This window comes from Delphinus delphis, chromosome 20, assembly GCF_949987515.2.
Source record: "Delphinus delphis chromosome 20, mDelDel1.2, whole genome shotgun sequence".
Classification (NCBI taxonomy): Eukaryota; Metazoa; Chordata; class Mammalia; order Artiodactyla; family Delphinidae; genus Delphinus; species Delphinus delphis.
In genome coordinates this window covers 42,817,618-42,845,105 of record NC_082702.1, presented here as the reverse complement: position 1 = coordinate 42,845,105, position 27,488 = coordinate 42,817,618, and the positions used below count along the sequence as shown (strand labels likewise).

The following is a 27,488-nucleotide window of genomic DNA, read 5'->3' as shown; positions in this document are numbered from 1 at the left end:
TTGAATATTTTTCCTAAGATTAAAAAGATGAGCTTGTTTCTCTACTGGTAAAATAAGTGATGATCTTTAAAGAGCGGTTATAGGTGATGCTGATGCCCCCAAGTGATCTGATTCTTCTAACAGGACTCCATAACTGTCGGAGTCTTTGGGATGCCACAGCCAAACCACCAGAGGTTTTGTTGAGTGTAAATAAATGCAAAATCACTATTCATTGCCATAGAGGGCCTTATGTGTATTCACTATGTCACAATTGCATAATAAAATTTGGTGTTATCCAAAAAAAAATAAGACAGAGAAAAATCAATAGTAAGTCAACCCATATTGATAGAACACCTACCTACCAACATTCCGCTAGATGTACAGTACATATAAAACCATGGGCTTTGCCTTCAGGAAGCTTATGATTTAGTTGGAACGGCAGGACAAACGCCTGCAAAACAACAGAAGAGAGCACACAATCAAATGCTCAGTGCAATTCGTAGACACTGGTCCAAACTAATGCTGAAAGTAAGGAAATCAAAAGCAGGTCTGCTTGTTTTGCAGATTTGGCTAAAACCCTTTATTTCAGCACCATAAAGACTCTCTTCCACTGTACAGCTTCAAGCAGCTGCATTTAAAAGGAGAGAATTCTATTTTTCCCCCAAACCTGTGGCTACATGCAAAACTTATCAAGAATACTGCCAGATTAAATTATTATACTAGAAAATAACACAGCTGATCCAATGGCCTTTTAAAAAATATTAAACTTGGTCTATATATTAATGGTAACATATGAAATTAAAGGGGACAGATGGAGAAATAATGATTCTCTCACTAGTCTTCTGAACTAATACTTTGTAACTTTCTCAGAATTCAAACTTACTGAAGCATGTAAACAGAAGATAAATTTATTACTTGGTCCTTTATAATTTCATAATGCCTTATGATCCTTATTCATAACTTTTCTATTTCCATAAGCCTCATATCTGTAAATAAATTTAATTCACGGTGAAAAATGTTAAATAATATTTATTTACTGCTTTAATGAACATTTTCTCACTTAAATCTCAAAACAAATCTGTGATTATCATTATCCACCTTTACCAAATTGAAAGAAGAACAGAAACAAAAGCTAATAACGTTTACTGAGCAAGTTCTCTGTTCTAGCCCTACACTGACCAATACAGTAGCCACTATCCCCATGTGGATATTTTAAGTTTTATTTAATTAAAGTAAACAAAATTAAAACTTCAGTTTCTCAGTCACATTAGCCACATCTTAAGTGCTCAATAGCCCCATGTGGCTAGTGGCTACCCTATCAGACAACGCAGATAAAGAACATTTTTACCATTGCAGCAAGTCCTACTGGACAGCACATGTATTACCTCTTTTAATTATCCCACCAATCACCACCTCAAGAAGTTGATACTGTTATTATTCACCTTTTACAGATGAATAAACTTAGGTACAGTGACTTAGCCAAGGTGAGAGTGGACCTGGCATTCCAGGTCTTACTAGCCCAGTGCTGTCCAATAAAATTTTCCACAGTGATAGAAATGTTCCAAATCTTCACTGTCCAAGATGGTAGCCACTAGCTTTATGTGGCTTGTGACCACTAGCAACGTAGTAGTGTGACTGAGGAATTGAATTTTAATATAGTTTTATTTAATTTAGATATCAATAGCTACATCAGGCTAGTGGCTACTACCTTGGAAGGCTCAGATCTAGCCCCATAGTCCAACCCTTAATCTCCACTGTATCTAATGCCCCATCCATCTCATCATTGCTACTAGCAAAGATCCATGGAGAAGGAATGAAAAAAAAAAGATGAGCCCTATTCAAACAGTAGCTTGACAAAAGTTTACTTGAAGTTGAGCCTTCTCTTTGGTCTCAATCCCTAAAGAAAGTTATACTAGGAGGTGATGGGAGTGCAGGGTTAAATCTAACATGGAATCTATTTTCCACATTTCCTTGATATTCTGGAATTACCTCTTTGCATGAGAGCCAATAAAAGTGTATACAGCATATGTTTTCCACAGGATGCAATTTTTATAGAGCAACCAGATGAATTACAACATGGGTCAGACCACAATTCTTCAGTGTGCCCAGAGAATCAGGCTGGGGGGTGGGGGGCAGGGCCGAAGACTAGACACATAACTCAATGGAGGACCAGCAAGGAGGGAGAGATGAACTAACCTCCATTCTGCAGACACTTTTTCCCCCAACTTGATACCTTTGCTTTATTATGTTTTAAGGTGTCTGGAGCAGCCTGTTTGGCTTCCCTTAGGTTGTTTGTTTTGATATCAGCTTTTTATCTGCTTGGTTTTTTAAATGCGGTTCTACTGGAAAATCTTGCCATGGAACATTTAACAAGAAGAGGAAGCAAGCTCAAAATTTTCCATTTTCACACAGAATTATTATTACACGTTTCCAGAGGCCTGGGAGTCTGTCTTCCTCCAAGTTTTATGATGGGATTGTGATTTCAACTAACCCTCCAAACAGATATTCTGTCTCTATTCAGAAGATGCAATTCTAGAAACCTGTACCTGACTCTAATGATAGCTTACACCCTTTCCACTCTGAAATAACAGTGGTAGCTAGGAGGACCGAGAGGAGCAGGCAGCTCTGTAATGTTAAAGGGAAATCTCCTCTGTCTTTCCAGCTTGTTCTCCGTTCCCCTCAGCAGAATTCACCCCAAACAAAAATGTTAGAGGAGAAAGTCACAGCCGTTGCTTTTAATTTCAAGCACAGTGAGGTTTAAATCATCCAAGAGCTCATTCCAGACATGTGGGATATTACCATGTTGCTGGGCTAGGCCCCATCTTTGGTGGAACAGGTAGGTTTTGCCTCAGAGCTCTGGCATAAACTCCACACCAGTTTGGCCGATGTTAAAGAATAAACATAGCAACATATTAGCAAAACCACCTCATTTCTAAATCAAGAATACCCTTTGAAAGCCAAGATTAAAATAGTTAAATACAGTGACCTATCTTGCACAGCATATGTCTAAGCTGAACAAATTAGGAGAAAAAAATATATATAAAGGCTTCTTCTCCAATCCCACCAGCCTATTACTTTTCAATAGATGCACACACACCCAAAGGGTTTTCTGAATGTAGGAAAACAAGTTTATAATTACATAATTATGCAGACACACCACAATTTTTCTTTTATGTTACCTTTATCTTTAAAAGGCAACAGACAGGGCTGTACTAAAAAGCAATAAAGCATGGGTAATTTAATACCAAATTACATCCATATTGAAAAGTTTACATGCAGTTGAGAGCAGACAGAGGTCAGCTTTTCAACAGGACTGTCTTTAATTGTGGCCATCAGTTTTAGCAATCCCGATCTCCGGATCAAAGACAGATATAATGGGCTTCCTCAACGCTGAATAGTGAAAGCAGACAGCAGGAATGGTGCTATCTGGCACCCAAAGGTCATAAAAAAAAAAAAAAAAAAAAATTGCCAGAAAGGGAATGTGTCTCACTGTAAAATTATATATCTCAGATTATATATATATAGTTTTAAAATCATTCCCTCTTGCCCAGTTTCCAATGAGCTACTTTAAGTGAAGGGGTTTTTTTGTCACTTCGTCACAGGTGCAAGGTTTTACCTGCTTTTCCTCTAATAAGTGTGCAACCTTTGTGTAAATCTTTATTAATTTTTTCAGTTGCTTTCAATCGTGATTTTCTCCAACTTGCACAGCAATCCCTCTTTCCTTGAGGAAGGGCTATATGAGCTGAAACTGTTTTTTCTTTTTTTCCCCTCTCTTTCCCCCAGTAAATCAAATGAGGAGTAAATTATCAGCAAATCAGACAGAAACAAGTTTCCTAGATCTGCAGATCCATTCTACAAATGGAGCAATTTCATCTCTGCTAGCTCTGGGGTGGGGGGGAGTGGCATGGGAGGGGGGATTTTAAGTAGCCATGGGGGACCAGAGCGGAGATGCTAGCTGGCGAAGCATCCCCACGTTTGCATGCACAGACCTCTCAAATCTGCACCAAGAGACTACTTGCGAGAATCCATCTTTTTCCACTTAACAAGATACAAAATATAAAACACATTTGCCTCTTATTAAACCTCTCCTGTAAGTGGTTCCAGGTCCACCATTTTTAAAGGGAGGAGAGGGGAGTCAAGACCCTCTTGGGAATTTCAGTGGAGTGACTGGAGATGAGGTACAGGCTGTGAGCCTTTATTACTTTAATTTTATTTTTTTTTTCTAAAAGCACAGAAGGAATAACATTTTAAATCATTAGCATTTGCTTTAAGTAGTTATTTCTTCCAACTGTAAGAATCCCTGCTCCCTGCCCCCTTCCCCATTAGCACCACTCCCAGATCCTGCACAGAAGAACTGCCCAGATGGAATTTCCCTCCACTGCTCAAATCTGGAAGGTGCTTTTAAAGAATTTCAAGCTCTAAATTGAGGCAGCCATGGAAGAAACTGTACTCACAGTTTTTCCTTAAAGCAGTTGGAGAAGAAAGCTCTTGTATTTATGGCACCTGAGACTGAAAGCTGACTGTGGCATCTCAGAATTATTTCAGGGGCAGCAGTTAACTGTTATGATAGAACTCCGTCTTCTCTGTTTAACAACAAGCGTTCATAGTAGTTCCCATTCAACTCAAAACTTTGTGAGAGTGACATGTGGGGCACTTTTAAGTGGTAAAACACAAAACCTAAACTTCTTTACAAATGGAATAAAATCAGCCACCTTACTTAATTTAAGATGATTTATGGTTTCTATCAAAGGAGCAGCAAAATGTGAGGAAATTTGCAAAACCAGGTAAATAAACTCCCTTCTGTGCTCTGCAAGTTCAAAATGGCAGGAGGCCATAATCAGGCACAGAAATATTGATTGGAAGATTTAGCGTTTCCTTTTGTGGGTTGGTTGTTGCTTTGCTGTCCATAGACTAAAAGAGATAAAATAAATCGCTGAATAATTCTGCATTTCAACTTTGCTCTGCCAAAAGAGAGATCCCACTTGAGGCAAGGTCTGTTTCATAATCTATAAAGTGCATGCACCCAAAAAGGCATGTCACCAGGAAGGCCTTTAGCTGTGTTTCAGGGTGGACCTTTTCTGTGCTATATAAAGGACCAACAAACCAAGCCAGAATTCTATAACAGGTCAGTGGGATAAATGAGCTGTGTTCTTTTGGCCAGCAATAATCAGATGCAATAATCAAAGGTGGGGTGTAGTGGTATTTTACTCCCAGCAAGATTTCACTAATGCAGTCTGTCCCTGATGCACTGCCCAGACCTCCACACAGACCTCCACACAGATTGCACTGGTTTGCCTTCTGTACCACAGTCACTCTGGCTTCAATACTATATGACAGAGAGTTGATGGATAGCTCTCCCCTTGCCTGCTCATTCTCATCAGCATTAGACCTTATTTGCTGGGCAGCAACAGGGCACTCAGCACCGTCCAGTATACTCTTGCAGCCACAGGGCCTGAAGCAAGGCACACCTTCCATCTACCTCAAAGAGAATTAAGGGCACGCCTGTTGGAAGCAGCTAGGAGCTAATAAAAGTGCCAAGTGTTGGTAAAACTTCAAGACCTCATGCTTGTACAATGTGTTAAAATAAAGAATTGCAATTATTGAGAGAGCCCAAAAGGAAAAAGGGAAATAGTTTCCTACAACAAAAAGAAGAGTAACTTTCTGATACAATTTAACAGAATTGAAGGGAAATGGAATTCAATAACTAAGAGCCAAGAAGCCTGCTCCAGGACAAAGCAGCAGGTACCACAAATGTACAGGACAGGGATCAACAGCCTGCCTTTACTCCAGAGACCCCAGTTTCCAATTGGAGAGGGCTAGCAAGATGGACAAAACCTGTCCACAGGGACACAATCAAATCCTGCCTACTGAAAGTAAAGGGATAGTTTTTTAAAATACATTTCATGTTTTAAATGATTTTTCCTGAAAATTTCCCATGTATTGGAAAGCTTAAACAAGGATTCATCAATATTTTAATTTCAACATCATCTCTAACTCTGTGGACCCCTCAGTACCTCCATTTCTTTATATTCGGAACAGAATCAGAACACGAAGAACCAGTGCACAGTGATACCATGTGACATGACCTAATGAACATGGTGAGGACATCATTTAAATATAAAATACAAACAAGGTAATGAATCAAAAACAAATGAGTTCAGCAAGCCCAAGATAGGTTGGAGATTCATTTCAGTTAACTCAACACTGAGCCTTTGGTTCCCACTTGAGTGGGAGGCCCTGCCAGATTAACTGGTCTTCAATGAAAGAATCCCCACACTGGGATCTCCACTATGCCTGCCTAATAATAATCATCACAATATACAATAATACCTAATACTTTGTATGCATGTCAAATGCTTTATACATATCATCTCAGGTAATTCTCAAACAATCCTATTAGATCAGTACTACTGTTATGCTCATCTTACAAAGAGATAGCAAAAGCTACCTACCACCTGTGATATCATCTGGAGATTTGATAGAGACTTCAGGTAAACCTGAACTGACACAAATGAGGTCAACTCATCTAGGATCTTCAGAGCAAAGAAAATGCCAATCATTAAAGGCATTCCAAAACCTGTGAATCATTTGTGATACTTCTGTTTTCTTCAGTTCCTACATCCAATTCACCACCAAATCTTTTCAATTCTACCTTGGAACCAAGTTTTCTCAACCCATTTAAAAGACTGAAAATTAACAAGGTAAGCATCTAATTCAAGAAGGTAGAAAAAGAAGAAGGCAAAGAGAGTGGAGGGAAGAAACAATTCTGATAAAAGGAGAAATTAGGTAATATAGAACAAATAATAGAAATCAACCAAACCAAAAAGTGGTTCTTTGGATATTCTATGGGTTAGCCAGGTGGTACAGCTTCCCTGAGGCTAATCTTTGAAGTCAAGTGGTGAACTGACTGAAGCCAAATGGCCTGGCTCACAGGTCTGCTAGTTGCCAACTTGGTTGGTCTAACCTCAGCTAGGACTGCTGGTCTCCTCTCTACATGGTCTCTCATCCTCTAGACCAGGTTTATTCTCAGAGTTCCAAAGACAGGGAAAGCCTAATTGCACAAACGCTTTTCAAGCTTCTGCTATGTCACACTTGCTATTGTCCCACTGGTCAAAGCAAGTCACATAACTAAGTCCAGAGTCATGTGGGTGTGGCTACAAGGAGTCAGGAATATTACTGTAACAGTCGATCGTACCAAACAATCATACCACTGGCTCTGGTCCCACCAATTTGATCTCTGCCACCACATCATAACTATTGCTTGAATCTAGTCACATTATAATTCATTATGGTAGATACTCCACAATGGACAGTAAAAGAAAAAAAAAAAAGAACTATAAAGAACTAATTTTTTTTTAACTTGCTGCATAGTTTTAAAGAGAAAGATGCTGACCTAAATTGTTCACAATTTACAGAAATTCGGACCCAAATGAAATATTCAAAGGTTGAGTCTTCAACTCACAGTTGCCACTGATGATGATGTCCAATGCAGTCAATTTGGAATGTGAATTTGAGGGATTACCAAGAGGGCTTTTATTCAACCTAATTCACCAATCTTTGTTAATTACATGATCAAGTACTTTAATAGTAAAGAATTTTACTATTTTACTGTCAAATACCCTATTAATGGTCTTTATATGAAACAACTGTGACATCAAGTGTCCATCCAATAACATCACGTGACTGTGTCTCTAGACAGCCCCATCAAAATGAATCCAGCCTCAATTTTTTGTATATAGAAGGCTAGTCGGATCCTTGAGTCACCATCAATGGTTTTCTCAACCAAGAAAGATGGATAGCATGATGTTAGGAATTTTTCCCCAAAATTATTTTAATGGTCAAAAAAAATCTGCTGTGCTCTAAGAAGAACCTAATTTGGAACATACATTTTCCTGGCAGATTTTACATCAGAAAGCTTTGAATTTAAATATGAAAAGCCAGGATTTGCTTTCTGGACAGAATGCAATTCTAAAATGTCATGCAAATTTCTTTTTGGAAGAACAAATGCAAACATTTTGAGAAGAGCTCTAAATATGCACAGGGCTTTTGGGAAACCATGTGTAAAATACTATTTTGCCTGAGGCAATCTATCTTCCACATTTGTTGAGGAAGAAAATAATAGCCAATATTCTGTATGACTGTGTTGACGGTATGAATGGTTTTTATCTGTATGGTTCTTGTGCAGTGCACGAGGCAATTCTTTGTCAGCTTTTCTGGGAGTTCTGAAAAATCATAGGATCCACAAACTGTGCACTAGACCATGTCTATTTTTAATACGTACCCTCAAGCACCTAGTATAGAACTAAGCATCCTACGGACACTCAAATACTTATTCACTAACTACCACATTTACCAAGACATCCTCCTCTCCACCTCTGCCACTTTCCTTATACTGAGATGAAGGGATTTTTTTCTCTTTTATTCTTGCCTGCTGTATACACACTCAATAATAATTTGCTTCACCCCACACCCCACATAAATAAAACAAGTAATGGATTCACTGGTATTGCTATCTGTTCTGCTCCCTCATTTTCTCGACTCCACCTTTTTTTCATTCTTTGGCATATGTGCATCTAACAAAGGTATTAGACATTTGGTACAGCCTCTCTAGCAGCCCTATTCAACAGAACTTCTTCAATGATGGAAATGTTTCATAGCTGCACTGCACATGGTACCTACTAGCCACATGTGGCTAGTGAGTATCTGAAATGTGGCTAGAATGACTGAGGAAATAATTTTTAATGTTATTTAACTTTAATTAATTTAAATTTACAGAGCCACATGTGGCTGATGGGATACCATAATGAACAGCACAGATTTATAGTTTCAGATTAAGCTTCTTAGAAGTTAACACTGATGGTAGAAAGAGAATTCCATTTGAGCCCTGATTTTTTCTGTAAACCCCGGGCTGGTCACTTAGCACCTGTGACACCAATCTTCTAATCTGTAAAACAGCAATAATGTCTATTTACATGATGGCTGTGATGACTAAATGAGATAAATTTTTGTGAATTGGCCAGGGCAAAGCAAGTGATCAATGAAAATTAATGCCCCTTTTTTTTAAATCTACAAAATGGGACTCAGAAAAGGCATTTTTCAGGGCAACTGTGATAATCAAATGAGATAATGAATACAAAATATGTATAAACTACAAAACCCCAAATAAATATAAAGTATTGTTAATTTCCTTAGCTGAAAAAAAGTCCAATGTATACTTTTATTTCTTTAATCACCATTATCATCTTACGTCTTTCTATTCTTTCTGGAACCTTGGAGTAATCTTTAAATCCAAGCATTGTATTTCCTTCAAACATTTTAGTCTAAACCTTTGCCAAAGATCCATGAACGCTGTTGTCTGCAGTCTTCCTCTACGTTTGTTTTTGCCTCCTCATTCTCTGCTAGTCTGATTTTCTTGTGGTTTCAAGTACTTACAAAATACTGCAAGTTTCTCAGTCATGTAAAGAGATACAATCTCACAGGATTCTTTTAAACTTTAAACGCTAAAGATGAGGGCCACAAGATTTCCTGGAATTCAAGTGTTAGTGTAAGAAAAGTGAGCATAACTTCTCAAAAAAAAAAAAAAAAAGACTGTCCTATTCTCATGCCTCCTTTTTCATGCTAACCTTTTTCACCAGCTGACTTACCTGTTTCCTCTCCTTCTCCAAATCTCAGTTTCCTCACATGAAAAATGGAGCTCCTGAGGTTACCTATGAGAAGACCATAATAATGATATTTTAGAGAGCAACTTAGGAAATGCGAAAAGACTCATTCACAAATGGGACTGCCTAAGTGTAAAGAAAATTTCATTCTGAACATGCAAAATACCTTTGGACACAAAGCTGATAGAACAGAAATTTAAGAGAACTTAAAAAAAAAGAAATTTGAAGACAATAAGCACTTGCTCTGGACCTGGTGGAGAATAAATATTCTAATCATCTTATTTAGTTTATAGACAGGTAACCACTGATGAGGGAAAACATGCAACTCAGGGCAAAGAAAACTATAAAAGATACAATATGGTGAAACGATAAGATCTGATAATCTGATTCTTAAATAGAGGAGTTTATGATCCCTTAAACAATGCTGTATATTAGAAATATTTCACAATTAAAAAGTAGACAAATTTATGATAGCTTCTTCCTGTTCTCTCAGCTTCTTCCTGTTTATCTGCTCTACATAATAAAAGGAATCTTCCTTCACCCACTGGCAGCGGTAAAGGAAGCAGTATTAAAAGTGGACAGAACATTTCACACCTATTAGGATGGCTATTATCAAATGAATGGGAAAAACAAGTAAATGAATTACAATACTGTGTATTGCTGATGAGATTATAAAATGGTGCAGTTGCTGTGGAAAACAGTTTGGAAGTTCCTCAAAAAGCTAAACATAGAATTACCATACGACCCAGCAATTCCACTTCTAGGTATATATCCAAATGAACTGAAAACAAGGAGTCAAACAAGTACATACATGCCAATGTTCACAGAAGCATTGTTCACAATAGCCAAAAGGTGAAAACAACCCAAGTGTCCATCAAGAGATGAACAGATAAACAAAATGTGGTATATACATACAATGGAAATTTTATTCAGTCCTAAAAAGAAAGGAAATTCTGATACATGCTATAATATAGATGAACCTTGAAGACATTATGCTATGGAATAAGCCATTATGCTATGGAATAAGCCAGAAACAAAGGAACAATATTGTATGATTCCACTTATATGAGATAGGTAAATTTATAAAAACAGAAAGTATAATATAGGCTACCAGGACTGGGAGGAGAATGGAAATTTTTTTTTTTTTAATGAGTACAGAGTTTCTGTTTCGGATCATGAAAGGTTCTAGAAATGGATTATGTAATTATTGTATAACACTGAGACTATACTTACTGCCATTGAGTTATACTCTTCAAATGGTTAAAAATGATAAATCTTATGTATGTTTACCACAAGTTTTTTTTAAAAAGATCAACACTCAAAAACTGGGGGGTGGTGAAGTGGGCAGGAGAAGAGATAGGTGGGAACCCTAGATTGGAGAGAAGAAGAAAATATGGACAACAGAATCAAGAAGGATGGAGAGTGGCATCAAGCCAGCCATATGGCCAGGGTTTAAGAAGAAAAACAGCCAGTGAGAAGTCCTCAGGTAACCAAGGAATATTTTAAAAGAGTGAGTGTTATTATATAATTTCACATACTTCTCACTGTGCAATGTAATAACCCTCTTTGACCTTCAAACCGTCACCAAAATTCTGCCATACATTGCACTCATGCTACTCTAGTGATATGGAATGAGGAAAGAGGGATAGTGACCAACAATAAGCAAAGTGGGGCAGAAAAAGGATAGAAATTGGACTGAGGTGCCAAGAAAATTTTGAGAGTTCACTTTCACAGTGAGACCTTAAAAATCCTCAGAAAATTTGAAATGACATAGGATTTGAAACAGACACAAATAAAGAATTAATTACAATGCCAGGCCCCAGAAAGACTGTAGGACATAGCAAGACAGACGTCTGGGAATTCAAGGCAATGAGCAGGAACCAAAGCAGGCATAAAAGATGAAGGAGTGGAATCAAGTAAACAGGGTAGCAGAATCAAGGCACTGAAATTGAAGGAATTTGCTGGGTTTTATGTGAAATGGATTGTATAGGATTCACCTCAAGGCAAGAATTTTGCCCAAGGTGGAAGAAATGCAAACAAAAGATTCTGGCTGAGATATAGAAAATCTACCAAGATAAAGTTACCCCTTCTGGCAGAAGACCTCAGACACTGGGTACTTGGCCAGGCTAAGGACCTTGTTGAAAATAATTGAGATCTTGATGAAGAAGCATAAGAAGCCAGTAACTCCATGATTCAAGCAAACAGTCAGAGCAGCTAAAAGTTTAATACACAGAACTAAGGAAAAAAACATCCAAGAAGATAGCTTCAAGATGGTGGACGAGTAAGACGTGGAGATCACCTTCCTCCCCACAAATACATCAAAAACACATCTACATGTGGAACAGCTCCTACAGAAAACCTACTGAACGCTGGCAGAAGACCTCAGACTTCCCAGAAGGTACTTCCCCACGTACCTGGGTAGGGCAAAAGAAAAAAGAAAAAACAGACAAAAGAATAGGGATGGGACCTGCACCTCTGGGAGGGAGCTGTGAAGGAGGAAAAGCTTCCACACACTGGGAAGCCCCTTCACTGGCAGAGACAGGGAGTGGGCGGGGGGTAGTGGGCGAGGAGAGCGCAGCAACAGGGGTGCAGAGGGCAGAGCAGAGAGGTTCCCGCACAGAGGATCAGGGCCGACCAGCACTCACCAGCCTGAGAGGCTTGTCTGCTCACTCGGTGAGGCGAGTGGGGGGAGAGGACTGGGATTGGCTGCATGAACACAGCCTGAAGGGGGCTAGTACACCACGGCTAGCCGGGAGGGAGTCTGGGAAAAAGTCTGGACCTGCCTAAGAGGCAAGAGACCATTGTTTCGGGGTGCGCGAAGAGAGGGGATTCAGAGCACCATCTAAACGAGCTCCAGAGATGGGTGCGAAACATGGCTATCCGCACGGACACCAGAAACGGGCATGAGATGCTAAGGCTGCTACTGCAGCCACCAAGAAGCCTGTGTGCAAGCACAGGTCACTATCCACACCTCCCCCACCGGGAGCCTGTGCAGCCTGCAACTGCAAAGGTCCAGTGATCCAGGGACAACTTCCCTGGGAGAACACACGTCGTGCCTCAGGCTGTTGCAACCTCACGCCAGCCTCTGCTGCAGCAGGCTTGCCCCGCATTCCGTACCCCTCCCTCCCCATAGCTTGAGTGAGCCAGAGCCCCCTAATCAGCTGCTACTTTACCCCATCCTGTCTGGGTGGGGAACAGACGCCCTCAGGCAACCTACAAGCAGAGGCTGGGCCAAATCCAAAGCTGAACCCCAGGAGCTATGCAAACAAAGAAGAAAAATGGAAATCTCTCCAGGCAGCCTCAGGAGCAGCAGATTAAATCTCCACAATCAATCTGATGTACCCTGCATCTATGGAATACCTGAATAGACAACAAATCATCCCAAAATTGAGGTGGTGGACTTTGGGAGCAACTGTAGACTTGGGGTTTGCTTTCTGCATCTAATTTGTTTCTGGTTTTATGTTTATCTAAGTTTAGTATTTAGACCTATTACCACTGGTAGATTTCTTTATTGATTTGGTTGCTCTTTTTTTAAATATATATATATATATATATTTTTTTTCCTTTTTCTCCTTTTGTGAGCGTGTAAATGTATGCTTCTCCATGTGATTTTGTATGTATAGCTTTGCTTTTACCATTTGTCCTAGGCTTCTGTCTGTCCGTTTTCGGGTTTTTTTTTTTACTATAGTTTTTAGCACTTGTTATTGGTGGATTTGGTTTTTGGTTTGGTTGCTCGCTTCTTTCTTTCTTTCTTTTTTTATTGCTTTTTTATTTTAATAAATTTTTAAATTTAATAACTTTATATTATTTTTTTTAATTTATTTCTTTTTTTTCTCCCTTGTGTTTGGAGCTGTGTGGCTGACAGGGTCTTGGTGCTCCGGCTGGTGTCAGGCCTGAGCCTCTGAGGTGGGAGAGCCAAGTTCAGGACATTGGTCCACCAAAGACCTCCTGGCCCAACGTAATATCAAAAAGTGAAAGCTCTCTCAGAGATCTCCAACTCAACACTAAGACCCAGCTCCACTCAATGACCAGCAAGCTACACTGCTGGACACCCTATGCCAAACAACTAGCAAGATGGGAAAACAACCCCACCCATTAGCAGAGAGGCTATCTAAACTCATACTAAGTTCACAAACACCCCAAAACACACCACCGGACACAGTCCTGCTCACCAGAAAGACAAGATCCAGCCTCATCCACCAGAACACAGGCACCAGTCCCCTCCACCAGAAAGCCTACACAAGGCACTGAAGCTACCTCACCACTGGAGGCAGACAGCAAAAACAATGGGAACTATGAACCTGCAGCCTGAGAAAAGGAGACCCGAAACACAATAAGTTAAGCAAAATGAGAAGACAGATAAATACACAGCAGATGAAGGAGCAAGGTAAAAACACACGAGACCAAACAAATGATGAGGAAATAGGCAGTCTACCTGAAAAAAAATTCAGAGTAATGATAGTAAAGATGATCCAAAACCTTGGAAATAGAATGGAGAAAATACAAGAAACGTTTAACAAGGAGAAGAACTACAGCAAACAATGATGAACAAAAGAATAAATGAAATTAAAAATTCTCTAGAAGGAATCAATAGCAGAAAAACTGAGGTAGAAGAATGGATGAGTGACCTGGAATATAAAATAGTGGAAATAACTACCAGAGAGCAGAATAAAGATAAAAGAATGAAAAGAATTGAGGACAGTCTCAGAGACCTCTGGGACAACACTAAATAAACCAACATTCGAACTATAGGGGTCCCAGAAGAAGAAGAGGAAAAAAACGGACTGAGAAAATATTTGAAGACATTATAGTTGAAAACTTCCCTAATACGGGAAAGGAAATAGTCAATCAAGTCCAGGAAGCACAAAGAGTCCCATACAGGATAAATCCAAGGAGAAACATGCCAAGACACATATTAATCAAACTATCAAAAATTAAATACAAAGAAAAAATATTAAAAGCAGCAAGGGAAAAGCAACAAATAACATACAAGGGAATCCCCATAAGGTTAACAGCTGATCTTTCAGCAGAAGCTCTGCAAGCCAGAAGGGAGTGGCAAGACATATTTAAAGTGATGAAAGGGAAGAACCTACAACCAAGAATACTCTACCCAGCAAAGCTCTTATTCAGATTCGACAGAGAAATTAAAACCTTTAAAGACAAGCAAAAGCTAAGAGGACTAAGCACCACAAAACCAGCTTTACAACAAATCCTGAAGGAACTTCTCTAGGCAGGAAACACAAGAGAAGGAAAAGACCTACAATAAGAAACCCAAAACAATTAACAAAATGGTAATAGGAACACACATATCGATAACTACCTAAAATGTAAATTGATTAAATGTTCCAACCAAAAGACATAGACTGGCTGAATGGATACAAAAACAAGACCTGTGTATATGCTATCTACAAGAGACCCACTTCAGACCTAGGGACACATACAGACTGAAAGTGAGGGGATGGAAAAAGATATTCCATGCAAATGGAAATCAAAAGAAAGCTGGAGTAGCAATTCTCATATCAGGCAAAATAGACTTTAAAATAAAGACTATTACAAGAGAGAAAGAAGGACACTACATAATGATCAAGGGATCAATCCAAGAAGAAGATATATCAATTGTAAATATTTATGTACCCAACACAGGAACACCTCAATACATAACGCAAATGCTAACAGCCATAAAGGGGAAATCGACAGTAACACAATCATAGTAGGGGACTTTAACACCCCATTTTCACCAATGGACAGATCATCCAAAATGAAAATAAATAAGGACACACACGCTTTATATGATACATTAAACAAGATGGATTTAACTGATATTTATAGAACCTTCCATCCAAAAAAAACAGAATATATTTTCTTCCCAAGTGCTCACGGAGCATTCTCCAGGAGGGATCATATCTTGGGTCACAAACCAAGCCTTGGTAAATTTAAGGAAACTGAGATCTTACCAAGTATCTTTTCCACCCACAATGCTATGAAACTACATATCAATTACAGGAAAAAAATCTGTACAAAATACAAACACATGGAGGCTAAACAATACACTACTAAATAACCAAGAGATCACTAAATAAATCAAAGAGGAAATAAAAAAATACCTAGAAAAAAATGACAATGAAAACACAACAACCCAAAACCTATGCAATGCAGCAAAGCAGATCTAAGAGGGAAGTTTATAGCAATACAATCCTACCTCAAGAAACAAGAAACACCTCAAATAAACAACCTAACCTTACATCTAAAGAAATTAGAGAAAGAAGAACAAAAAAACTCCAAAGTTAGCAGAAGGAAAGAAATTATAAAGATCAGATCAGAAATAAATGAAAAACAAATGAAGGAAAAAATAGCAAATATCAATAAACCTAAAAGCTGGTTCTTTGAGAAGATAAACAAAATTGATTGATTAGCCAGACTCATCAAGAACAAAAGGGAGAAGACTCAAATAAATAGAATTAGAAATAAAAAAGGAGAAGTAACAACTGACAGAGCAGAAATACAAAGGATCATGAGAGATTACTATATGCCAATAAAATGGACAACATGGAAGAAATGGACAAATTCTTAGAAAAGCACAACCTCCCGAGACTGAACCAGGAAGAAATAGAAAATATAAACAGACCAATCACAAGCACTGAAATTGAGACTGTGATTAAAAATCTTCCAACAAACAAAAGCCCAGGACCAGAGGGCTTCACAGGCGAATTCTAGCAAATATTTAGAGAAGAGCTAATACCTATCCTTCTCAAACTCTTCCAAAATATAGCAGAGCGAGGAACACTCCCGAACTCATTCTATGAGGCCACCATCACCCTGATACAAAAACCAGACAAAGATGTCACAAAGAAAGAAAACTGCTGGCCAATATCACTAATGAACATAGATGCAAAAATCCTCAACAAAATACTAGCAAACAGAATCCAACAGCACATTAAAAGGATCATACACCATGACCAAGTGGGGTTTATCCCAGGAATGCAAGGATTCTTCAATATATGCAAATCAATCAATGTGATAAACCATATTTTCAAATTGAAGGAAAAAAACATATGATTATCTCAATAGATGCAGAAAAGCTTTTGACAAAATTCAACACTAATTTATGATTAAAAACCCTCCAGAAAGTAGGCATAGAGGGAACTTACCTCAACATAACAAAGGCCATATATGACAAACCCACAGCCAACATCATCCTCAATGGTGAAAAACTGAAACCATTTCCACTAAGATCAGGAACAAGACAAGGCTGTCCACTCTCACCACTATTATTCAACATAGTTTTGGAAGTTTTAGCCACAGCAATCAGAGAAGAAAAAGAAATAAAAGGAATCCAAATCGGAAAAGAAGTAAAACTGTCACTGTTCGCAGATGACATGATACTATACATAGAGAATCCCAAAGATGCTACCAGCAAACTACTAGAGCTAATCAATGAATTTGGTAAAGTAGCAGGATACAAAATTAATGCACAGAAATCTCCTGCATTCCTACACACTAATGATGAAAAATATGAAAGAGAAATTAAGCAAATGTTCCCATTTACCATGGCTACAAAAAGAATAAAATATCTAGGAATAACCCTATCTAAAGACACAAAAGACCTGTATGCAGAAAACTATAAGACACTAATGAGAGGAATTAAAGATGACACAGACAGATGGAGAGACATACCGTGTTCTTGGATTGGAAGAATCAACATTGTGAAAATGACTATACTACCCAAAGCAATCTACATATTCAATTCAATCCCTATCGAACTACCAATGGCATTTTTCACAGAACTAGAACAAAAAACTTCACAATTTGTATGGAAATACAAAAGACCCTGAATAGCCAAAGCAATCTTGAGGAAGAAAAATGGAGCTGGAGGAATCAGGCTCCCTGACTTGAGACTACACTATAAAGCTACAGTAATCAAGGCAGTATGGTACTGGCACAAAAACAGAACAGGATAGAAAGCCTAGAGGTAAACCCACACACATATGGTCACCTTGATAAAGGAGGCAAGAATATGTAATGGAGAAAAGACAGCTTCATCAATAAGTGCTGCTAGGAAAACTGGACAGCTACATGTAAAAGAATGAAATTAGAACACTCCCTAACATCATACACAAAAATAAACTCAAAATGGATTAAAGACCTAAATGTAAGGCCAAACACTATCAAACTCTTAGAGGAAAACAGGCATAACACTGTATGACATAAATCACAGCAAGATCCTTTTTGACCCACCTCCTAGAGTAATGGAAACAAAAATAAACAAATGGGACCTAATGAAACTTTAAAGCTTTTGAACAGCAAAGGAAACCATAAACAAGACGAATATACAATGCTCAGAATGGGAGAAAATATTTGCAAACGAAGCAACTGACAAAGGATTAATCTCCAAAACATACAAACAGCTCATGCAGCTCAGTATCAAAAAACAAATAACCCAATCCAAAAATGGGCAGAAGATCTAAATAGACATTTCTCCAAAGAAGATATACAGATTGCCAACAAACATATGAAAGGATGCTCAACATCACTAATCACTAGAGAAATGCAAATCAAAACTACAATGAGGTATCACCTCACACCAGTCAGAATGGCCATCATCAAAATATCTACAAACAATGAATGCTGGAGAGGGTGTGGAGAAAAGGATTGCACTGTTGGTGGGAATATAAATTGATACAGCCACTATGGAGAACAGTATGGAGGTTCCTTAAAAAATGAAAAATAGAACTACCGTAAGACCCAGCAATCCCACTATTGGGCATATACCCTAAGAAAACCATAATTCAAAATGAGTCATGTACCACAATGTTCATTGCAGGTCTCTTTACAATAGCCAGGACACAGAAGCTATCTAAGTGTCTATCAACAGATGAATGGATAAAGATGTGGCACATATATACAATGGAATATTACTCAGCCATAAAAAGAAATGAAATTGAGTTATTTGTAGTGAGGTGGCTGGTCCTAGAGTCTGTCATACAGTGTGAAGTTAGTCAGAAAGAGAAAAACAAATACTTTATGCTAACACATGTATATGGAATCCCCCCCCCCCAAAAAAAGGTTCTGAAGAACCTAGTGGCAGGACAGGAGTAAAGACACTGACATAGGGAATGGACTTGAGGACATGGGGAGGGGGAAGGGTAAGCTGGGACGAAGTGAGAGAGTGGCATGGACATATATACAATACCAAATGTAAAATAGATAGCTAGTGGGAAGCAGCTACAGAGCACAGAGAGATCAGCTCGGTGCTTTGTGACCACCTAGAGGGGTGGGACAGGGAGGGTGGGAAGGAGATGCAAGAGGGAGGAGATATGGGGATATATGTATATATATAGCTGATTCACTTTGTTATGCAGCAGAAACTAACACACCATTGTAAAGCAACTATACTCCAATAAAGATGTTAAAAAAAAAAGAAAAGAAACATCCAAGAAGAGGTCTGTTAGGATTGCTATCAACTCTGGGGAGAGTTGAATGCATCCACTATGCTGCTCCAACTCAGAAATAATCAGAGCCAAATGCAAGCACACTTGAAAGCATTCCTCAAAGTCCACACAAACCCATCAACTATGGTGGCAGCCTCACAAGGACAAAGGGCTTCTGATCAAACAGTGAATGAACAATAATCTACTCTAACCCAGAGGCAACCCTAAGTAGCCAGGCTGAAAGAAAAAAGGGGGAGGAGGGGAATCTTAGCAAGGTCATTACAGGATACACACTTCAAGAGAAAGAGACTTTCAAGAATTATTTCAACCAAGCCAGTAAACAAATACAAAACAAAATGAGCAAACAACAACAAAATAACCCTGGGAGAGGGAATCAGCATCCAAAGTTGCTAAATTATTTAAACGCTTCCTGAAAATTACAAGACACGCAAAGAAACAGAAAGGTGTGACCCACACACAGGGAAAATATCAAGCAATAAAAGTTGCTTTAAATAGACCCAGGTGATATAGACTATGCAGACAAAGACCTCAAAGCAGCCATTATGAGTACCTTCAAAAACTAAAAGTTAGGAAACTGTGAATATGTTACTAAGAATTAGGAGAAGCTAAGATGACAATGACTCATAAAATGGAGGGTATCAATAAAGAGATACTATTACAAAGAACCAAATAGAAATTCTGGAGTTGAAAGCACAGTAACCAAAATGAAATATTCACTAGAGGGGCTCAACAGAGACTAATAGATATTAGGCAATTTGAAGAGCAGAGGGAAAAATAATAAATAAAAATGAAATGAAGAGAAGTGTGGGACACTGTTATGGGTGCTGACATACATGTAATGGGACTACCAGGAGAGGCGAGAAGGAAAACAACAGAAGAAAAAATACTAAAAGAGTAGCTGAAAACTTCCAAAATTTGATGAAACACATTAATCTACATACAAAGAAGCTCAGCCAAGTTCAAGTAGGATAAACTTAGAAGATCCACACCCAGGCACATGAATAATCACAAAGATAAAATCCAAAGAAAAAGAAAAAAGCCTTGAAAGTGATAAGAGAAAAACAATCCAACATGTACAAGGGAACCCCAATATGATTAAGAGCAGACTTCTCATTACAAACAGTGGAGGCCAGAAGGCAATAGGATGACATATTCAAAGTGCTGACAGTAAAACACTGTCAATCAAGAATCTTATATCCAGCAAAACTATACTATTTCAGAAATGAAAGTGAAAAAGATATGCCCAGGTGAACAAAAATCGAGATCATTTGCCATAGTAGACATACCTTACAAGAAATACTAAAGGAAGTTCTGCAGGCTGAAAGTGACACCAGACAGTAATTCAAATCCACACAAAAAACAAGTGTCAATACAGGTAATTATGTAGGTGATTACAAATGACAGTATAATTGTATCTTTCTGCTCTTAACTGATTTTAACATCAATTTCATAAAACAAATATATGTAATTATATTGTTGAGCCTATAACATAAAAATATAATATATTTGACAAGAGCACCAAGGAGGCAAGCAGGAGTAAAGTTCTATCTGAGTAAGGAAATGACATCAGATGGAATTCAAACCCACAGTAAGAAATGAAGAGAACCAGAAAGAGTAAATAAGAACATTAATATAACACACTCCATACATATTGATATATACTTGTTCTACTTTCTTCTCTCAGCTTCTTTAAAAGTATAAGATTAAATAAAGTAATAATTATAATAATGTATTATACCTGATATGTTTAATAATAATAGCACAAAAAGAAGTGGCAATGCACTAATTAAGTTTTTTAGGCTTCACTGAAACAAAGTCAGTATAAATCTGAAGTAGATTCTGATAACTTAAAATTTAGACTTATAAACCTTAGAGCAACCACTAACAAAATTAGCCAAATAGAAATTAAAAGTCTCTAATGGAATTAAACTGTTACACTAGAAAGTATCTAATACAAAAGAACACAATTAAGGAGGAAAAGAGAAACCAAAAGTGCATGATGAACATAGAAAACAAAAGGCAAAGTGGCAGATGTAATTTCAACCATATCAAAAATAATATCACTAAATATGAATGGATTAAACAACCTGATCAAGAGGCAAAGGCTATCAGACTGGATTTTAAAAAAACAATAACTATACACTGTCTGCAGGAGATACATGGTACATTCAAGGATCCAACTTGTTGAAAGTAAAATGATAGAAAAAGATATATCATACAAGCAACAATAAAAAAAAAACCTGGAATGGCTATATTAATATCAGACAACATTGACTTTAAAACAAAAACTATGTTATTGGTGATAAAGAGGGATATTTCATAATGATTGAAAAGATCACTCTATCAGGAATATGTAATGATTACAAAAAGATGTGCACTTAACAACAGAGCCACAACATACATGAAGCAAAAACTTTAATTTTACAGAATTGAGGGAAAAACAGACAATTGAACAACAATTGTGGGAGTCTTCAATACCCCACTTTTAATTACTGATAGAAGATCAATAAAGAAATAGAAATTTAAACAATACTATAAATCAAATACATGTAACAATCATCTATAGAACATTCCACCCAACAGCAGCAGAATACACATTCTTCTCAAATACACATGGAACATTCTTTAAAACAGACCATATGCTAGGCCATAAAACAAACCACAATAAATTTTAAAGGACTACAATTATACAAAGCATCTTATCTGATCACTATAGAATTAAATTAGAAATCAATAACACAAAGAAATTTAAGAAATTCACAAGTATGTGAAAATTAAACAGCATATGCCTAAGTAACCAATGGGTCAAAGAAGAAATCACAAGGTGAGTTAGAAACTACTTTGAGACAAATGAAAACAGAAACACAACATACCAAATTTTATGGGATACATCTAAAACAATACTCAGGAGGAAATTTATAGCTGTAAAAACCTATATTATAAAAGAAGAAAGATCTCTAATCAGTAACCTAAATTTCCACTTTAAAAAACTAGAAAAAGTAGAATGAACTAAACTCAAACCTAGAAAAAAGAAGAAAATAATGAACAATAGACCAAAAAGAAATAAAATAGAAAATAAAAACTTAAGAAAATCACCAAACTAAAGTCTTTTTATATGAAAAGATCAACAAAATTAACAAACACTTAGCAAGACTGGCCAAGGGAAAAAAAAGAGAGAGAGAGAAGACACAAATTACCAACATCAGGAATGACATAAGACTGCTACCAACCTTACAAAAATATTTTTTTTAATAATTTAAGGTAATATTATGAACAGCTATATGTTAACAAATTAGATGACTCAGATCAAACAGATTCCTAGAGAGATATAAATTATGAAAATATACCCAAGAAGTAGTAGAAAATCTGCAAAAACTTTAAAAGTAAAGAGGGCAATTAGTAATTTTAAAACTTCTCCCAAAGAAAAGTCCAGGCCCAGATTTCACTAGTGAACTGCATCAAATATTCAAGAAAGAATTAATACCAATCTTTCACAAACTCTTCCCAAAAAATAGAAGAGGAGGGAATACATACCAACTAATTCTACGAGGTCAGTATTACCCAGATGCCAAAACCAGACAAAGATCTAAAAAGAGGGGAAAAAAAACCAAGAAACTACAGACCAATATTCATTACCAATATAGATATAAAAATTCTCAACAAAATACTAGCAAACCAAATCCAGTAATATATAAAAAGGGAATACACACCATGACCAAGTGGAATTTACCCCAAAAACAAAAGAATGATTTCAAATCCAAAATTCAATTAATGTAATACACCATATTATCAGAATAAGGGATCAAAAAAATACACACCATAAGCAGAAAAAAACACTGGACCAAATCCAACACCCTTTCATGATAAAAACACTCAATAAACTAGAATTAGAGGGAGTTTATTCAACGTGATAAAGGACATCTACTATAAAACCACAGTTAACATTGTACTCAATGGTGAAAGACTAAACGCTTTCCCCCCCAAGATCAGGAACAAGACAAGGACATCTGCTCTCACCATTTCTATTCAACATTATAATAGAGGGTCTAGCCAGGGATACTTGGCAAGAAAAAAAAGAAATAAAAGGTATGAAGATTGAAAAGGAAGATGACAAGATCTTTTACATATAAAATCCAAAGGCAACAAATAAAAAAAATAAATTAGCACTAATAAAAGGTTCAGCAAGATTTCAGGATACAAGATCAATATTAGAAAATTAATTGTATTTCCATACACTTGAAATAAATATTGCAAAATGAAATTAAGAAAATAATTCTATTTATAATAGCATCAAAAGGAACAAAATACTTAGGAATAAATTTAACAGAAGAAATGAAAAGCTGTAGATGGAAAACTATAAAACACTGCTGAAAGAAATTAAAGAAAATATAAATAAATGGAAAGATATTCCATGTTCATGGATCAGAAAGATAAATATGGCAATACCTACCATAGTGATCTACAGATTACACACAGTCCCTATCAAAATCCCAGTTAGCTTTTTGTAGAAATTGACAAATGATCCTAAAATTTCTATGGAAAAGGAAGGGATCCAGAATAGACAAAAACAGTCTTGAAAAAGAAAATAGTTAGGGACTCCCGCTTCCTGATTTCAAAACTTACTACAACGCTATAGTAATAAAGACAGTGTAGATCAATGGAACAGAGTTGAGAGTCCAAAAATAAACCCTGACATTTATGGCCACTGATTTCTGACAAGAGTGCCAAGACAATTTTATAGGGATAAGGTTCTTTACAAAAAACAGTGCTGGGACAATTGGATAGCCACATAAAAAAGAATGAAGTTGGCTTTCTACCTCACACCACACATAAAAAAATTAATTCAAAATGGATCATAGACCTATATGTAAGAGCTACAACTATAAAACTCTTAGAAGAAAACATAGGAGTCAATCTTTATGATGCTGGATTAGGCTAAATTTTCTTAGATACAACACCAAAAGCACAAGTGACCAAAGAAACAAATAGGCAAACTAAATAACATCAAAATAAATTTATAACTTTTGAGCTGCAAAAGATACCATCAAGAAGTTAAGACAACTTACATAATGGAAGAAAATATTTTCAAATTAAATATCTGACAAAGACTTGTATCTAGTATATACAAAGAACTCTTACAACTCAAAAATGAAAAGACAAATAACCTAATTTAAAAATGTGCAAAAGATCTGAATAGACATTTCTCTAATGAAGATATACAAATGACCAATAAGCACATAATATTCACTATCATTAGTTATAAGGGGAATGCAAATCAAAACCATAATTAGAGACCATTTCACATCCACTAGAACAGATATAATCAAAAAGACAGTATGTGTTGGAGAACACGTGGAAAAATTGGGACCCTCATACATTGCTAGTATAGATGTAAAATGGTACAGCCACTGTGGAAAACAGTTTTGCAGTTCCTCATAAGGTTATAACAGTTACGAAATGACTCAGCAATTCCACTCTTAGGTATATAGCCAAGAGAAATGAAAACATTTCTACGATTCCCTTAACCTTTGCCTCATGGCTGTTTTTTCATGGTCACAAGATGACTGACTCATTCCTTGACATCACTTCCAAATTTCCGGACAAAAGAAGGTAAAAATAAATGGAAAAAAGTTTCAAACTTGCTTACCAGTTAGGTCTACCATAGGAGGTTTCTAGGAGATTAGCTCTCCTAGGAACTTCGCTTGTTCATTAGGTAGAATGTCATTTGGCCATCCCTGGCTGAAGGTGACTATAGGAAAGAGGTCTGAGGATATGGACTAGGCCAACCATCCAGCATTGTCTGCCACCATAACTTAATAATTTATTAAGTGCTTTACTTAGCACTATCTAGCACGCATTACTTTCCCATCTAACCTTACAAATTTGCATGTAGTTAGGCTTTGGTGAAGACCATCAATGGGGTAGGGTTTCAGAGATCATCTAGTCCAACACTCCCTATATGATTATGGGCAAGAAGTCATTCAGATCCTGCTTGAACCATTTCATGAACCACTATCTCATGAAGTAATTCACTCCGGACAAAGAAAACTACTTCATCCAAGCCATATCTACCTCACTGTGGGCTCATTTGTTTAAAGTATTAGAAAGTCATATTAATTAAGAAAGCATCATCTCATTTAAATCTTAGAACAGCTATATAAATTGGTAAAACAGGCATTATAAATCCCATCTAACCAACTGGAAATCTGAAACTCAGCTAATTTAGGAGACTTGAATCCAGACTGTCTAATGAAAAACGATAATACTAGGCCAATTCCTTTTCCACAGGCAGTCCTTCACATATTTTAAGCTGAGGCCCATGAACAATTGATGGGTCAGCTTTGGGTGATCCATGGAGCTGTTAAAATTGTATTCAATGTATTATCCATTTTTTGTAGAAAGGGTTCTTAGCTGTCATCAGATTTTACTGTGACTCCATACTTACTGACTCCCCAAATGGTGAAAAAATACTGATTTAAAAATGATTGTGAAATGTTTCTCCTTTCCCAGAGTTTTTACTTCCTCAGATGAAACATCTCCAGTTTCTCCAGTCATGCATCTTGATTTCTCCTACTCTTCCCCTCAGACCTATTCTTCCCTGCTCTTCCCTATCTTATCAAATGGCAGTCACCTGAGAGTCATGTTTGATTCCTTACCATCCCACACTCTAACCTCCAGTCCAACACAAGAGCTGCTAATTTTCCTTTTCAATTTCCTTTTCAATACACATTTCTTCAATTCAGCTGCCATGATCATTTCTAGATAGAGCTAATGCAGTCTCCTAATTGCCCCCTTCCTCCTTCCATCCTCACCCCTCTTTCAACCAAGAATAGTCTTTCTAAAATGTCAAGTAAATCATATTATTCCCTTGCTTGAAACATCTGTGGTTTCCTCTGACACTCAGTAAAACTTCCAACCGCCTACCCATGGCCCTGAAGACCATGGGTGATCTGACCCAAGCCTTCCTCTCTCTGATGCTACCTCACTCTTCTTGCTCCCCTCATTCACTGCATTGGATTGACAGCAGCCTGCTTTCAGTTCCTAGCACATGTCACATTTCTTCCCATCTCAGGACCGTTCCTCTCTTCCAGAATGTCCTTTACCCCATTCCTCCCCATCCTTCTGTCCTCAGTTTAAGTATTATTTCCTCAGAGATACTCTGACAATCTTTCTAAATTAGGACTAATTCAACTCTCCCTATTTATCACAGCTCCTTAATGAGTTGTTAATTAGTTAGCAAGCTAGTATGTGTGTGCGCGTGTGTTTGTTTATTTTATTTTCCCCTTTAGACTATAAGCTTCATGAGGGTAGGTTCCATATTTGTCTTTTACCGTTGTACTTCCAGTGGCTTGTTCAGTGCTGGCTAGATGATAAGCACAAAAACGTCAATGAATGAATGAAAGAAGACCCAGTTTCAAGTCCTCTCACCATCCTGAACATATTCTAATGTGTAATATACCTCTTAAAATGTGGTCCCAAAATTAAACTCAAATTTCCAGGTGAGGCCTAACCCTTCCAGAGAGGTCTGGGCATGCCATGTTCACCTAATTCTTCTCTCCTTTTCAATATCAAAATAGGCTACTTCACAAACCTCCACAAGGAAATGTTCTAATAAGCTCTGTGTCTCTGCCATTGGTAAATGTGACCATATATATATACTCAGTATATCACAAATTAAAGAGAGATTTTGATTATGGACTCATAAAGCATCAGTACAGAATGCAGCAAGCCTCTGGCTCCCAATTCAGAGCTTTTTGTATTGCCTTCCTAAAATCAGTTGACGATGCCCCAATTTAAACTTCCGTCCCCAAGTGAAAAATATTTCAACATGTTGGCCATCAGAATATGCACAATGAAGATTTGTATTTCTAGTGCCCTGCCTCCAATATGCATGATAGCCTATCAGTTTGTTTCCCCTTCAACCTTCATGCTACAAAGCACAAAGGCACCAGGAGTCCCAAGTATCTAGGGGTTTTTCTGGACACAACAGATTCAGCTTGTTTTCTGAGTGCAGGGCTAAGTTCAAAAGATGTTCTACAACTCAGGTATATAAACAAGCTAGAGCTGGAAGAGGCTGCTGTGAAATCAACGTGTCATCTCTGCTTTGTTAGATAAGCAACACACAAAATCAAACCAACCTGTTAAAATTATTACCATCTCCCTACTTACCAACAATGATGCAGTGGACGGCAGAGAGCATTAATCACTTGAAAACATCTAATCAGTGTAGAGACCTTTTATATTACCATTTAAATTCTTAACTGCCTTCAGCCTGATTTCTTTTAAGCAAAGGCCCACAGGCCTTACACATTTCATGGTTATGTTCTCTAGTTATGTAGCCTTTATTTTCTTCCTAGTGTCTCATTTTTGTCCCCCTCCCCCATTCCATTCTTTCCCTTCA

The 27,488-nt window shown here is 37.3% G+C and overlaps 1 protein-coding gene across 9 annotated transcripts in view; it reads right to left on the bottom strand.

Annotated features, from left to right (window-relative positions):
- ZFHX3 (zinc finger homeobox 3) overlaps positions 1 to 27,488 on the bottom strand; it is a 1,367,978-nt gene that overhangs the window by 1,070,387 nt on the left and 270,103 nt on the right. For all 9 annotated transcript variants that reach the window (XM_059999586.1, XM_059999596.1, XM_059999587.1 and 6 more), the window contains one exon: positions 9,624 to 9,686. The gene's annotated coding sequence lies outside the window, so the exon portion shown is untranslated. The remainder of the gene's footprint in view (positions 1 to 9,623; positions 9,687 to 27,488) is intronic.